Here is an 18,276-nt window from a genome sequence, read left to right as displayed (position 1 = left end):
TCTAAGTTCAAAAATACTCCACTTGAATTAGACAATACAATGCCTAAGTACTTGTATACCATTGCTGAAAATAAGTGGCATTATTGTTTGAACCTGGAAAAACAAATAAGGGAATCCACTTTAGCACAAGTTATGCTAGAATTGACCAAAATTCAAATTGTTAAAGAAAATAAGAAGTATGGTAGCAAATTTGCACCAAAACATAGAGCATTCAACATACTTTAGAACAATATTGAAGATGTTGTGAAGAAATCCACCAAAATGTGGAAAATCATTTATGGTTTGTCAACTATTAAACAAGGAGAAGAGGATCCCTTTGAGGGAAGAAACAATGAAGATAAAGAGCAAGATAAGGAGGATGAAATGGAAAAAGGAAAAGATGATACTACTATGGAGGAGACATAATAGAAGACAAATGAGATGGATACAACTAAAGAGTAGTAGTAAGAACATAGTGTGCAAGACACACAAATGCTAAGCATGAGCCCTCCACATGACACAGGTATACTTGCAAATACTATAATTGTTAAGGATGTTCTTGGCAATTTTGCTCGGAACATCAACCTCTTGATGGTAGAAGATTTGAAGGAGATCCTTGACCAATCTACACTACAAGCCAAATTATGTGAAAATCCAATATTGGTCAGTGTTGATGAACTTCAGAAGGGAGTAACTAGTTCCACAAGAGATAAGGTGAATCCACAAGAACCACCTTCTACCATCTCTTTAGTTACTTAAGTGAAACCTTTAATTAAAACATTAGTAGACTTGTTTGCTAAGGTTGACACATTAGTGAAAGTTTATACTATAGAGTAGAGGTAGACTATAGAAAAGATAAAGAAACAACAACAGACCATACAGGATAGATAGATACATTTGTACCTGTAGCATAGACACAAGGTACAACTCAAGTCATTGTCATAGATAAAGACAAATCTAAAGAAGGAGACCAAACATCGAAAGTAGAGAAGTAGGAAGCCATACAAGATTGGTATTTTTACCAACATCTAGCACTACTAAAAAGTTCTTTAGAAGCCAAGCACAGAAGCAATACTCTTGCAAATCTCAATGTCAGGCTCCAACTCTTCTAAAGATGACAAGGTAACTCATTATGGTGATTTTACTTTAGATGAAAAAATAGTGATTCCAAAGTTTGACTATGAAACCATCACAATTGATCAAATAAGAATTTTACAACAAGCATTAGACAAGAAGAAACACCAAGAAATGCTTAGGAAGGAGTATAAATATAAGCAAGCATTACAAGAAATAAAAGACATTGCTTCATTCAAAAAGTTAATTAGTTGTATTAACAACATAAGAGGCTAATATAAGAGCCAAATTGACATGCATCCAGGTTTCCCTCACTCCACATATGTAGATACTACACAAGGAAAAAGGATTTGTAGAAACTTTGTTAAAGAAAGACCCCAATCTTTCTACACTAGATGGCCTAGTTCACCTTGCTGCCGAGCTCGCTATTCAAGTTAAGTCACTGGATGTTGCATGTGATAACTGCAATGTAGCTCTAAATATAATAATGGCGGTCCATCAATAATTTTTGGATAAACACACGATATGTGTATAGTGTACAACCCATTTAACATTTGTGTTAAAAAAGGGGGAGAATATCAAACAAAGAGAGAGTATGGAAATATGGGGGAGTGTATCAAACAAAGATATCAACTAGATGAAGAGTATCAGATGAAAGCATATCAACAAAGACAACTCTACTTAGATGGAGCACAGATTTTTGGATACAAAATAGTTATACTAACTCAGGGGGAGTTACACATTTTGAGGTTTATAGGCTATTGCAAAATTTTGAAATTTTGAATTTTTGTATATAAGCTAAGTCATGGTTATGATATAATTAAGAAGGTTAGATTAATTAAGGATATTCAAGTGTTTTTGACACTCATGTCAAAGGAGGAGATTGTTGATCTCATATTGGTTTTGACTAGTGAGTGTCAACATACTTAAGCAATTTACTTAGTTCATGCCGAACTAGTAATACATGTTGAGCACATCATATGAATGTTAGACCATGCTGAGTTGTAATGAGTGTCAAGCCACTCAAGTGCTGAGTAGATAGACCATGGTGAGTGATTCAAGTGCTAAGTAACATAGTGGATGCCAAGTAGTTTAGGTGCCGAGTCAAAATAGAGTTATAGTATGTGCCAAGCATCAGTAACATCAAGTGCCAAGTGACATAGAATTGACATACTTGTTTGCAATCACACAAAATCATATGTAAACTATTTTCTAGCTGACCTAAGGATAGATTTTGATTCTTTAGAGATAAGGATGAATCTATTTGTAGAATCCCTATGTATTTGCATGCAAACAATTAGGAAAATGGAAGGTCTAAAGAGGCAATATGGATGAATCTCAACCATAGATTCATAACTAACCCTAAGTCTCTTAGTCTTCTTAAGGAAGATGAAAACCCTAAACTTCTTATCAATGCACAAGGATTGAAGGAGAAGTGTAGAAAAGTTTGCATGCATAGATAGAGCATTTATGGAGACTTAGAAGTGATTAAGAAGAGATAAATTGTGGAATCAGTAAGAGAAGAACAAAGGATAGAGAGAAGGATACAATAGTGAGACATATGATCAAGAAGGATCAAAGAGGCAAGTGTTTAGAGGTGATTTTTTATTAGTAAAGAAAGTGCCAACCACAGGATCTATGCTGAAACATTCTAATAGGTGATTTTGGTAAAATCTCTTAATAGAGTAGTCCTAATGGGTTGTAGTAAATCCCTTAATAGGGTGACATTCCAAGTGGATGATCAAAAGTCCTTTAGCTAGGCACACTTCTAAGAGGGTTTTCAAATCCTCTAACAAGGTGGGACTTAATAGTCTTTGTAAGCCTTTAATAGGGTAGGCCTTTGATAGGGCAGATCATAATTTATGATCAAACCATTGTAACCTTAATTGGATACACTTTACAACTACAAATTACAGCTAAATTTTACATATCTAGTGTCAAATGTGTGATTTCTTATATGGTTACATGTTCTAGATGTATGTACTTTACATATTATTTCAATTTCTCAATTGAATGTATGAGATGGATGTGTGGTGAAAGATTTGTGGGCTCATATTTTAAATGTTGATTCACCCCCGCACCCCCCCCCCCCCCCCCCCACCCTCAAAAGTTTACTTTCCTACTTGTAATTCCAACAAAGGTATACAAGTTATTGCAAAATTTTGAAATTTTGAAGTTTAATATATAAGCCAAGTCATGGATATGCTATGCTCGAGGGATTAAGGTTGATAATGTATATTCAAGTGTTTTTGACACTCATGTCAAAGGCAGAGATTGTTGATCTCAGATTGGTTTTGACAAGTGAGTGTCAACACACTTAAAAAATTTACTTAGTTCATGTCAAACTTGTAAGACATGTCAAGCACAACATGTAAATATTAGACCATGCCAAGTTACAATGAGTGCTGACTCACTCAAGTGCTCAACAGATAGACCATGCTAAGTGATTTAGGGGCCAAGTAAAAAATGGATACCAAGTAGTAAAGGTGTGTAATCATAGTAGAAATATAGTGCATGTTGAGCATCAGGGAATTCATATGCCAAGTGACAGAGTTTGGACATATTTATTTGTAATGGCACAAAGAACTATGTAAACTATTTTTGAGCTGACTTAAGGATTGATTTCGATATTTTGGAGATAAGGACAAATCTCTTTTTGGATTCCCTATGCAATTACATGTAGACAATCAGAAAATGGGAAGGTTTATGCAACAAAATGGATGAATCTTAGCCACATATTCATACCTAACCCTAAGTCACCTAGTCTTGTTAAGGAGGACAGAAATGCTAAACTATCTAACAAGTGTGTAAGGAATTGAAGGAGTGAAGAGGATAGTTTGTAGAGCATTCATGGAGACTTAGAAGTTGTGAAGAAAGAGTGAATTACATAATCAGTTAGAGAAGAATAGAGGATAGAGAAAAGGATACAACATTAAGACATCTGATTGAGAAGGATCAAGAAGACATTGTTTAGAGGTGATCTATTATTAGGCAAGCAAGTGCCAATTACAAGATCTATGCTAAGACATTCTAACAGGTGATTTCACTCAAATCTCTTAGCATAATAGTCCTAATAGGCTGTATAAAATCCTTTAACAGGGTGCTTACTTAGTTGTAAGCTAAAGTCGTCTAGTAGGGCACACTTCTAACAAGGTGTTGAAATCCTCTAACAAGGTGAGATCTAACAATCTTTGTAAGCCTTTAATAGGGAAGACCTTTCATAAGGTAGATCATGATTCATGATCAAAATATTATAACATTAATTGGATACACTTTACTACTTCTTGTGGGTGTCATCCCCACCCCAAATTTACTTTCTCACCTGGAGGGTTTCTCGGTAATCATATATGGTGTTATGTGTGTGATTGTTTACATGTTTACATGATTTATATATATGTGCTTTGCATGTTATTTTAGTTTATCTATTGAATGCGTGAGATGGATGTGTGGTGAAAGTTTTAACTGCTGATTCACCCCCACACCACCCTCCCCACCCCCTTCTTATAAGTTTTCCTTTCCTATTGTAATTCCAACAATACCAAGGTATCATGTTCCATCTTTTTCAATTCTACTTGGCCCTTTTCCCTCCTTGTGTGATAGCCATTGATAATATCATCCTCTATGGCCTGACCCACTCCCCCCCCCTTCATTTAGAGTTTGTAGCCGACAACCCTCTCTAAGCCAAACCCCAGTTAAGGGAGGAAAGAACAAAACCATAGTCTTGGAGCCAACTACAAACAAAAAAATTAAAATGGATAAGGGAGTGGCAATGGAAATTGGGGATTTAGATGAGGAAATTTGTGGGAATAGAAGAAGGCTAAGACGAATTATGAAGACTAATGGTAGATAGAAACAAATGGCTAGTTTCTCTTAGGAGGAGGAGAAGGAGGACGATATCAAACCTGAGGAGAGTGATAAGAAAATTGAGGGATGATAAGGAGAAGGGGAAAGAGGAGATTGACAAAGAGGTACAGAAATGGGATGACACTCTAGATGAACTTGGGATTTTGAGGTAGACAATCCCACCAAGGACCCCTCCCTCAACCCCACCCATGTTTCTACCACCATCACCCTACCTTCTGCTGACAAACAAGATAACCCCAAAACCATCAACGACTCTACCGACACTATTTCCTTGCCAATCAAGAAAGATAATATTCAAAACCTAAATGCCCCCACTAACAATCTTGATGTACGGGGAAAATAGGAATCCTTTAGTTAATTGTAGTAGGGCTCTAAAGCTTGGAATTGAGGAGGATGGGGTTGTTACTCACAAGGACCTCTAGGAGCTAAATGATAGGTGCAATACTATGGAGGAGGGTTTCACCCTCTACTTCAAGTTCACTCTTAAGATGACACATGTGGTGGCTACCAATCTCTAGCTACTAGTTAATGCATCAGAGGAGGAAGGCCTTGAGAAGGAGGAATCAAAGCTACTCTATAGCTTCCTCACTGAAGACTAGGCCAAGGTTTGCTTAGATGGGAAAGGAAAGAAAAAAGATGCCAGTTAGTGGCTTGCAAGTGCCTAATGTTTTTTGGTGCTCTACTGGTTATTACTCTCCATCTTTTGGTGATGGTTTTTTTTATGTTAAACTTGGTTTTGGGCTATAGGGGGTAGTAGTAGTGGTACAATGCGATGACCACCTACATGCCTTTTGTTAACTTGTTAAACTCAGTAGGTAGTGATAGTAGGAACTCTACTACTTTTATTACTGTTATTATTGTTACTTATGTTTTTTATGTAAACCATTAGGGGGTTTGTGTGTGTGGATGTCTGCCAACTTTTTGTTGGTTGTACCACCATTGTTGTAAAGGGTCAGCTCCTAGTTTTGGTTGCTTTTATATCAAAAATATATCCTACAAAATATCAAGTTAATACTTTTTCTATTTGGATAATATAGTTTTCCAACCTCTAAACTTTAATTCCTACAATGTTAAAAACTACAGAAGGGGACATATAATTAAGATCTATAAATTGATGTTCATGCCCACATACTTATATATGCTTTGATAATTATTATTTTATATCAAAAGTAACTAAATGTGAGAATATTTTATCACATTTAAACATATTAGTTTTATATAGAATTTGAACTTAAAAACACTTGCATCAAGAAAAGAAATTGTTCATATAAAGATTGTGCTCTTTAACCATTAATACTAGCACTTGCACCTTTGAAGGGTGGAAGGGTTACATTGATAGTGTGTAATAGTCTCAAAACTAAGATTCAACATATATATTGGGAGGGCAATAAACTAGCAGATGAGCTAGCCAATTTAGGCACATATGGAGAAGACTTTCTCCTTAAAAATTACAAGATTTGCATACTCCAAGATCGAACCACTTTTTGGCTTTTGCACCCTTATGAAAGTCATTGACTTTATTATACTCACCCTTAGAAGAATTAAAACATTAATTATGATAGTATTGGTTTGAAACTTTATCCTCAAACCTAAACATACAAAACATGATACGATAAACTCGTTACTTGACATTAATCTCAAATTTTATTCTTTCAAAATTAACCATTACAAAGTAGGGATTTGGTGATCTTAGTTTTTAATAATTATTTGTCTACACATGTGAATCCAGTGACTCTGCACACACATCTTCTAAAATCATTTTAAGATAACCCCTTAGATGCAAAAAGATAGTGAAGTATGAAATTGATAATCATATTTAGCTCATCGGCTTGAATTGAGGATAGTAAGGACAAAAACTAATTAATGCTTTTTCCTTTTCCTATAATGCATACATGTTAGCAATTCATCTATTTAAGGGAGAAATATCCTTCTTATTCAGTTCAAAGTTGCTAGCCTCTTTAGTATATATGTGTAGGTAGAGCTCTATGTTAGATTAGTTAGTAGTATTATGTTGTAGGCAAGGTATGGACACACCAATTTAGATACATCTTGGGAAGAGAGAAATGACCTTTTGGGGGGAGGTTAGTTATTTAAGGATAAGGAAAATGTCAAAGGATAAAGATGGGATAGTTCACAGGGCTACTAGGATCATTTTAGAGGGTGAATTCTCTAAGCTTATGGACAAGAAGAAGCACAATACTAACATTGTGGCCATGTTCATAGTAATTATCCTACATATAGATAGGGATAAGGATGTAATTACAGACTTTTATAGGGTGGTGTTCAAAAGTCCAGCCATTAGAGAATTAGGCCTAGTTCTAACAAACATAGATGATAATCTATGCATTCCTAAGCACAATGAGTAAGGAGCACATAATCACTCAGTTTAGGCTTACCCAATTTTGGATATAAAAAATTAGAGGTCCTTTGAGGAAAGAGAAGAGATAATAATGCACAATTAGATGTTCCTCTTAGCTATCACCAATACCTAGATTTGTGTCAACTAGAAGAGGATGTGATGGTATCTCTATGAAAATGGGCTTCATTGAATTTGTTGTCTTTCCTTTTTACTTCATCTTTGTTGTCCTTCCTTTCTCCTCCTCCTTGTTTTCATTGGATGTGGCTATCCTCCCTACAAATTGTATAGTTGACCAATTTTCAAAAAATAAAAAATATTGTAGATTTTTTTGAAAATTTTAGTAGTTGATCTTCATGATTTGCATAGTTTGTAGTAAAAAAACAACAAAAAAATTGGAAACAAAATCACTATGTTTTCGCAAATTTGGAAAAAGAAAGTTTGACTTTGTTTTATCTTTAGTGCATTTTGTCTGGAGATTAACTTGTCCCATTTTCATTTGGTCTTCTTCTTTATTCCATTCTCCCCCTCATCCTCTACTTCTTCTCCTCCTCTTTCTACTACCATGATTTCTTCTTCTTCTTAAGTTCTATTATATTCCTTTGCTTTTCTCTCTATATGAGTTAATTAGATGTCTATATATTATTTCTAATTTTTAATATTATAATATAAATATATATTTTCTACATAGATATATTTTATCCATAAAAAATTTAATAACAATATTCAAAACCTTTATTATTATTCAATAAAAGCTTACCATATATTATTAATCATTTAAAAGCTTACCATATATTATTAATCATTTAAAAGCTTACCATATATTATTAATCATTTAATGAAATTTTTATTATAAAATTAATATTACTTTTTAAATTATTTATGATATGTTAAAATAATAATTTCTATTAAGAATATATTGAAGTAAAACATAATATTACTATTATGAGGCGTGTTAATTAGATATGAAAAATCTTTATAAATATAATAAAAATAAATAGTACAAATGAAAAACAATACATGTGTACTAACCTTCTATTTGTTTCCATTTCATAGTTGAGGATTGCTTGATGTTATTTTGAAAGTAAAAAAGGTTAGTGTTTTAACTAATTATACACAAAGTAAATAGGGCTTAATAGCATATTTGACTTCAAATTTATGTCAAGACAAGTTAAAATAATTAATCAAAAATAGCCTACCAAATAATGAATACTAATTCATGATAATGTATCCAGTCCAAACAAATCAACACATACCTACAAATTTAATTTTCAAACTGAAATTAACACTGGCAGAGACCAATAGTTACCTATCTACTATTGGTTAACACCCTTACCATCATCTCTATGACAAACAATATAAATATTCATTTATTGTGCATAAAATAATATTTATAGAACCTTCCCTTCCTCATTTTTTTATGATTTCAAAATCAATTTCCATCAAATTGTTTCCTACCCTTATAATTCTCAAGTTCACATTCAATGGGATTCTCGAGTTTCTTATCTATGTTCTCAAAATCACAAATATTGGATCTTACATTATTCTATTTTCTTAGGCTAATACTATTGTAATTGCTTATCTGTAACTAGTGATTTTTTTCCCCTACTTCAACCAATCAAAAGTAAGTATTTTTATTTTCAATTTTAACTTTTGATTTTTGTAATATTTAAATGTATGATTTTTAATTTTGATAGGAGCATATTTGGAAGCACTGCCCAAAATTTGTAGACGAAATATTTATAAAAATATAAAATAAATATAGTAACATATGAATTATATTTTTGATTTTGCATGCTCCTTGCTACCTTAGAGTTAGTATTCACATTTTATATGGTAGGGTTTGAATTTAATAATAATTAAAATGCTTGCTATTTTTGTTTTTCATTTTTAGTTTTAAGTTTTAATTTGAATGTCTATATGTGATATTTTTAATTTCTAAAATCATCAAATTATTTTACTTGAATTTGATTAGTTGATAGATTTTGAATTTTACTACTCTATGAAACTCACAATAAAGTTGAATAATTTATCAGTTATAGTAATAACATTACATTTACATGAAATGTTAAGTAAATATTGATTAAGTACTATTAAATATTATCATCACAAGTCATTGCTTTCTAACTATTAAATTTTTAATCTTAAACTATTATAACTTTTGGCAAATACAAGCCACATGGTACTTGTTACTTTGTTTTTAAAAGAAAATATTTATTACTAGGAGTTGTGCCTTTATGCACACCCAACAATCAGCCAATAGGAGTCATTTGTTCATGTGAAAGAAAATGATTTGTACTAATACTCTTTAAATTCTTTATATAACAATAGTTAATTTTTTTAATTAATATTTTATTAATTAATTTTAATATATTATTTTAATATTTTTAATTGTTAAATACTAAAAAATTATATAATAGTCTACAAATTTTATTAATAAGAAATATATGATCAAATCCTATTGAAAACATAATGTAAACTACCTATCAATGATAATAAATAAAAATCAAATTGCCACATACTTACTAGCTTACACACACACACACACACACACACACACACACACATCTAAAATTTTAGATTAATCAAATCAAATCAAATATTTATTTATATTTAAAGAGTGTGATACCATAGAAATAAATTTTCTTCTATGGTTAGAATTTAAGAAATAAATTTAGGAACTCTTCTTAATAGAATTAATTTTTTTATAATGTTGAAATTATAATTATTTATGTTCATATATCAAATTTAGTATATTAATATATTTTTAATTATCACAAATAATATTACTATAAATACTAAGATTTATATAATTACTTAGAATAGATATTAGAAAGCACATGCAACTAAAAAAGAAGAAGTATTTGTTAAATAATTTATAATATATTTTCTTTAAAAATATGTAAATAATTTAAATTTAAAATTTATTTTTATCAAATATAAATAATAAGTATTTGTTAAATAATTTAAAATTTATTTTTCTTTAAAAATATGTAAATAATTTAAATTTAAATTATATTCTTATTAAATATAAAAAGGAATATTAATCATTTTTTAGATTAAATTAATTGAGATGCAAGAAAATATTAATATTAGTGTAGCTCACTAATCTATCTATTATTTATTGTTTTTGAATTAAAAGTAGCCTAAAACTAGGGGGCTGGCCCATTAAACAGTCAAACTAGTGAATCAACAGTAGATTACCACCAACCAAAATTACCCCTACCACTTGTAACACAAAACCATTGTTTGGAAATATAACTAAAAGAGTTTCAACAGGCATAAAATACCTACTACCTATACTAGAACTAAAAAAGCTAAGGAAACATAAAAACAAAGGCATTACTACCTTAAACCCAACAATGTTCAACAACCAATAGAAAAACAACATAAAAAACTAGAAGGAAAGAGCCCTAAGGCTTCTTGGCATCCTTCCTCCCTAGGAGGATATTCACCCAATCTTCCACAAGGAAGTCAAAAAACATCTGGAGTCCTCCTTTGGCAAATCACCCTCTTGATCTTTAAGTAGGTGTAGTGTGGTAGCAACATCATGTGTCACCTTGACAATAAATTTAGTCAAGAGATGCATTCTTTCCTCCAGAGCATTGATTCTTTCCCACATTTCATTAGCAGCCATCTTTCAGACCTCCACAGTGACCTCCTTCTTGTCACAATGGTAGCCATCCACCCACTCCTTAGTGACATCATGCACAATTGGGGGGTTAGCATTATCTTTGGGAGAAATGTTAACATGAGAGAATATCATAACAGGGGAGGGCACTCGATCCATATAGTTTTAGGGAACTGGTCTTGAATTAAGTCCACGCATTCCAACCCAACAGTGGCCAAAACATGCATCATCTCTTTCTTCTCTTTGATCCCATCTCCCAAGCCAAACCGAGAGGAATCCAAAACCTCCAGTTCCTCTTCCTCCATGTTCCCCTCACCAAAATTTGAAGCCTTCTCTTTGATCCTTTGTTTAGGATGAAACATGACCTCCAAATCTGACTCCTCTTATGAGGCCATTGATCTCAATTTTCTTTTAACATTGGATTTTGCAATCTTCGCTGACCTCCTCCTACCACCTCTTCCCTTGTCCTCTAATTCCTCTAGTTCCTTCTCTTTCCCTCTATCCAACTTCCCTTTTTTAGTCAAGGGGGTGGGCTTCAACTCAATAGGGGACCCACTAGGTGAAGGATGTGGGGTGGGGGCTCTAGGACCCATGATCCTAAGGGGGGCCTATTAGGGCTGGGGGCTAGGGTGAGCAGGAATATAGATCTCAACAATCCTAGTGGGGACCAAAGCAAGGTTGAATTGATACAGCTAGAACATCAACCCTCGATGCAAAATGACATAGTTAACACCCTTCCTCATTTTTTCTTTTACATGAGTAATAGTATCCACTAAATCATGTAACATAAAGAATGAAATGGAAATAAAGTCACATGGTGAAAATGGTTTAGGAGAGGGAAATGATAGGAATAACAAACACCATACCTCCCTTCTAGAATTAGGCACTTTATCACCATTAGACAAACCTCATTCCATGGATCAGGGAGCTTCTCCCACATAAATCCTCCTCTGTGTCAAATAAGTTCTCCCCCTTCTAAGAAGAAGTGCTGTAAACTCACTTTGTTAGCCACCCTTGTCACTTTTTTCCATTTCCTACCCCTCATAGCAAGACCATTGCCAGAGAGATGAATTTCTCATAGATATGAAAGGAGATGTCATTAATTGTGACTCTTTAGTCCTTCCAAGAATTGACAAACTGCAGGGAACCATTTTCAGCATACCCATTCAAAGCCTCCATAAATAGGATGAAACCACCTTCCTTCAGCATGTACCACACTAGCGGCTTCCTAGCATTATCCTCTATCATGGAAAGCTCGATTTGCAAAAGATCTCTTCCCATCTCTAAATTTTTTCCTAAAACTCTCTTGTTCTCCCAAACCTAGAGGTAATTACTAAGAATAAAGTCATACTTAGGCTTAAAGATAATAGCCCTTAAGTGGACACAAAGGCCTTTATTATTAATAATAGCAGCACCCCCTCTCGACATAAATGTCACATGTCGACCACCTCTATCTCTTCTCCAATCTTTTCCATCATTCCCAATACTCTCAAACCATTTAAAATTTTAACTTTTACTCATCCCAGTGTATGAGGACACACACCAAAAAATCATTAAAAATCCTTTCATCTCAAACTTCAAAATTCTTTCTTTTTTGGGCCATGCAAATTTATTATCACAAATACCTTTTCCACCACTCACTGCCATCTATCCATAATGCCTTTATCCTATCCACCTACTTAGCAACAAGTAACTAAAAAATAAAATCATCCTCTAGCTAGATATCACCATGCTTGATCTCTTTATTCACTAAATCTCTTACCAAATTTGGCAAGGCATTAAATTCCCTCCAACATCTTAGTCCCTTCACATTTTGGCCTAAAGCTTCCATTCATCAGCCACCCCATTTACCTCCCTAAAAGTATGATTCAATTCAAATCTATTTAAAATAACTAATAAATGTTTGATGTCTTCTACAACATGTTTAATAGCCCACCCTTCCTTCATGATGCCTTTAATAGTCTCTATAATGATTTTTGAGTCACCTTCAATCGCCACATTTTCCCATCCCACACTAATCACCAATTTTAGATCCCAATAAAGAGCCATTTCTTTTGCAATATTGTTGGACACTTTTCCTAGCTATCCAGTATAAGCTAATAGCATCCTACCCTCACTATCTCTAACTATACCTCCTCCCACTGACCCCTCCTTTTTGGTAGCACCATCAAAGTTGAGCTTAACCCAGTTCTCTATTGGGGGTTTCCATTGTGTCCTTTTCCTTGCCAATAGATTGGAATTATTACTCTCCATTATCCCCTCCTCCAAACTCTAGCACTTGGGAATTTTGATCTCCAACTAATTAGAGGGGAATGTTGGCTTTCTCCACCTGCTACACTTCATATTCTCGACCAGAGGTTTTCAAATCTTGTCCACAACAACCTTCTCACTTCTTTTTTCATTCTTGAATGCCCTATTATTTCTCTCCTTCCAAATACCCTGGTAGACATGGGGGAGGATAACCTTCCACATAGTGACCAAGAGGGGGTAGGCAAAAGGACCTTATTAAACACCCAAGTCACCTCTAGCTTCTATAATATCCTCCCCCAAACATTAGAAGAATAATTACAATGAAGGAACAAATGATTAATATTCTCCTCCACTTTCTTACACAAATAACATCTATTGGATAATTGAAAACCCCTTTTCATAAGGTTATCAATAATGAGAATTTTCCCATGAATGGTGGTACACCAAAAAATATTAATCTTTGGGATTAAATGATTAAACCATATATTCCCCTAGTAATTGGGCTCCAAGACTTTATCAAACATTAATTTGTAAGTAGATCTAACAAAGAATTCCCCTATTTAAGTAGCCTTCCAAATGAATGCATCATTCTTGTCCTCTCTTGGGATTCTGTACCTTTCAAGCAGACCATTTGATTCTTTAATCAACTCCCCACCATCAAAAGCATTCTGTTGCAACTTGACCTTTTTCCACTTCATTCTTGTTAAAGGTTTATTAGTAGGCCATGGATCCTCCTAGAAATTAATCTAATTACCATTACCTACTAGCCACCTCACATCTTCTTTCAAGAGGGTTCTATTTCTCACAATATTTCCCCAAATCTTAGATCCCATAGGAAGATCATTTCTCCAGGTACAATGAGGGAATTCCAAATTTCCTAGATACTTGGCTTCTAGAATTTTACACCAATTTGCCTCCTCCTTCATCAGGTTCCACCCCACCATAGTGAGAAGCACATTATTCAAATCAGATATCCTTCTAATAGCCAAGCCTCCTCTACTCTTAGGTTTACATATCATTTCCCAGTTTACCAAGCTTAACCTATTTTTCTCACTTCCTCTCAACCAAAGGAAGTTACGTTGTATTTTCTCCAATTTGTTTGCCATACACTAAGTAATTTTGAACAAAAATAGGAAATACATAGGTAATCCTTCAAGGGATGAAACCAAAAGCTAAAGCTTACCCACACTACTCAGAGTCTTACCTTTCCACCCAATCAACTTCTTTTCCATTTTTTCTAGGATGGTATTCCAAAAGTTGTTACTTACATCTTTCATCATCAAAGGAAGGCCCAGATACATGTCAGGTAACACAACAATATTACACCCCAAAATATTTAAGATCCTTTATTGAATATCAAGAGGAGTTTTGAAGAAGAACACCTTACTTTTATACAAATTAATTTTCTGTCCCACATTGAATACATAAACCTCCAGGACAAATTTCCATGCTCTAGCTTTACCCACAAAGGATTCCCCACTTAGGAAGGTGTCATCCACAAACTGTTGAATCACCTCTGGCTGAAGCGTGGAGGCATGCTTAATAACTTTGATCATCCCCCCTTCTATCTTTCTGAGAAATGCCCTTTCCATCATTTTAGCTACCATTATAAACAAGTAGGGAGAGATAGGGTCACCTTATCTTAGTCTCCTCTCCCCACCAAAGTTCTCCCAAGGTGAACCGTTCACCGGCATTGAGTAATTAAAAATTTCTACCATTGATATAACCATCCATATAACCTTTTGATTAAAACTAATTTTAACTATAACTTCATACTAGAAGGTCTAATTAATCCTATCATAAGCTTTAGAGATTTCAAGTTTCAAAGCCATACCTAGATTACCACTCTTCTCCATAGAGTGAAGCACCTCATGAGTGGTTATGGCTACATCAAGGATTTGGTGCCTTGGAACAAACCCATTCTAGGTTTTCCCTATGAATTTATGTTGTAGTGGTTTTAACCTATTAACCATAATTTTAAAAAAGATCTTATAAGTAGTGTTTTAGAGGCTAATCAACCTGAAATTAGAGCAAGCTCCTAGGTCTTTGAGCTTTGGGATCAAGGAAATAAATGTTTTATTGAGTTTCCTTAGAAGATTCCTAGGTCTAAAATGTCATGAGCAATGCAAAGTAGATCCAATTTAACCACATCCCAAAAGTGTTGGAAGAAAGCTGGGGGGAAACCATCAGGGCCCGGGGATTTGTAGGCTTTCATAGAGAAGATAGCATTGTGGATTTCCTCCTTAGTGACCAACTATGTTAGTTCCTCATTCTCCTCTACTGAGATTAGAGTAGTCATGGAATTAATCAACCATTGTCTATCCTCCTCCTTGATATGTCTCTTCTCCTCCATATAAGAGTTCTTGAAGTAAGTAGTACCCCAGTTATCGATTTCTTTAGTTTTAGTGAGCTTCATGTTATTATCATCTTTGAAAGTGTTAGCAATTTTTCTCCTTTTATGGATTAATTCCAATATATGAAAAAAATCAGTATTCCTATCCCCACCTTTAGTCACAATACCCTAGATCTCTTCTTTTAGAAGATCTCCTCTTTGATCATCGTATCCTTCTAGACCTTTCTACAGTTATCCTCTTCCAGAATCATATCTTTTGAGGCTAAGCCTTCCCCCATTGCTTTTTGGAGCTCCTCTAACTTCTCTTCCACCTTTGCCTTAGTCTTAAAGATATCCCTAAAAAATCTTTTCTGCCAAGATCTTACATTCCTTCTAACATTCTCTAGTTTAGCAAAAAGTATGTACATAGTATTTCCTTCCACACTAATCCCCCACCACTTCACCACCCTAGTACTAAAATCAAGACAAGATTTCCATATTATTTCATATCTAAAGGGTTTTGGGCCCCCCTGGGATACTTCTTTCCAATTAACAAATATGGGAGCACAATCCGAGACCATCCTAAGAAATCCTATGAGAGAGGAGGAAGTCAAACCCTCCTAGCCAACCAAAACCAAAAGTCTATCCAGTTTGACTTGGATAAGGTCAAATCCCTTCCTATTATTTGACTAGGTGAACTTCACTCCACACATCTAGATATCCATTAAGTCAATTTTATTAATGAATTCAACCAAATTCTTCATACTATCATTAAAATCCACCTTTCGTTTAACCTTCTCAAAGGGGTACAAAGGTGAGCTAAAATCTCCCATAAAAAAAGTATTTTTGTTGTGAGAGAGAAATACAAAAAACTCCTCCCATAGACAACATCTTCCTTGTCTGGAATTAGGAGCATACACATTAACAATATTCCATATCTTATCATCTTTCTTATGTTTAGTAATTAGATAGTTTTTAGAACAATGTCATAAACTTCCTTTACTAGCACTTGGGTTCCAAAAAGTAGCCACACCTCCTGAAACACCCTCCACTTCACTATAACAAAAATGAGCACCTAGCCAAATATAACTAGCAATACATTCCATGTCAAACATAGTCATTTTAACTTCTTGGATTAGGAGGATATCAATTTTTAGGTTAGATAGTTGTTGCTTGAGGGAAAAATATTTTTGAGGGCTATTCAACCCCCTCATATTCCAAGATAGAATGATTATTTTATACCTTTGTTCAAGGACTCCAAAGTAGGTTGCCTGCCAATAACCACCTCCCTTGCCATCTACTTTGTTCTTCTACTCCATTTTCTAGATTTCTGCACATCCATCTATAACTCTATCTTTGCCTCATATTTCTTTGATACTCTTGTCTGACTTCTCTAGGTTTTCCATTTCCCTTCCACATCCTCCAATGTGGCTAATGGTTCCACCTTCTTAGAAATTGGGGGAACATCTTCACTCCAACAAAGTACTCTAGCTACCTCAACTTCATCCAAGTCTCTTGCTTTTCCTCTCTCCAAAGCATTAACTTTATCCACCTTATCCCCGAATACCTCCTTAATCACCATGTTTCTCAAAGGGGTGCTAAGGAGATCCTCAATACCTTATAGAAAGGGAAAGGTATCCTCTTTATTAAAAAATTCACCTTCCTCTAACCCCCCCGAAAGCTCATCCAGTTCATAGGTCTTCTCAAAATCCTTTGCCATATTCATCTCCTCCTCTCCTTTGTGGGTCACCTTCACTTCTATCCTATTACTCTCTGCCTCTCCTTGGTGGGTAACTACCTTATCTTCTAGCTCCTTCCTAGGTGAAGTAACTATCTTCACCTTTCTTTCTGGCTCTCTTTCCCCTTTATCCAGGGACACAACTGCCTCCTCTCCTATTTTTGAAGAAACAAGCACAACTTCCTTCTCCCCTATTGACTCCCCCTCAACCAACTTATTATTCTTATTGTAATAAATAACCAAATGTCCAAACGATGAGCATTTTTGGGAAAAAAGCCCCACATTTTCATAGATAATGGGTTACACTTTCTTACCCCACTTTGAGCTCAGAATAATGGACCCAGGTAAGGAAGTACCCACTGCAACATTCACATTGAGTATTGCAAACACTAGCCTAGACTTATATAATGTAATTGTGTCTACCACAAGAAACTGTCCATAGGAGTTCCCAATAGATTTTAAGACCCTCTCATCCCAAAACTCTAGAGGGAGTCCCCAGAGTCTAACCCAAATCAGAGCCATCTTGTTCAACTCTTTCACCAAGTCCAGCACAAGGTGCCACTTTGCCATTGTTAGACTATGCCTTCCATAGGACCAAGATCCCACCAACACCATTGTCATGTCTTTAGCAACCATGAATTTAAAGAAGAAAAAACTTCCTGACATTTTTGAAACTGTCAAATTCCCTTTTAACTTTCATCTCTGGCTTACCCACTTCCTGACCATCTTAGTCGATGGGTGAAAGGCTACAAACCTACCAGTTAGGCAAATTTTTAGGTTGGTAGATAAATTATCCACCAGGCTATCTGGGACAATGATTTCCACTCCCTCATCACCACTGATCACCTTGGGAGCTTCTAGTGGGACATGAGTCATCTTCTCTCCAAGGACCACATCCTTCCATCCTTAAGCTACTGTAGGACTCATTTATCCTCCTAACACACTACAGATACCATCGCTAACTCCATTGACACCCCAATAGCAGGACAATCAATATCTACACTCTATTGGGAAACCCTAGATGAGGTCAAAACAAATTGTCGGTCTAGGTA

The sequence above is a fragment of the Cupressus sempervirens genome, chromosome 4 (assembly GCF_028749045.1).
Source record: "Cupressus sempervirens isolate cs-2001-9-10 chromosome 4, ASM2874904v1, whole genome shotgun sequence".
NCBI classification, from domain to species: Eukaryota; Viridiplantae; Streptophyta; class Pinopsida; order Cupressales; family Cupressaceae; genus Cupressus; species Cupressus sempervirens.
Note: the sequence above shows the minus strand (reverse complement) of the source record.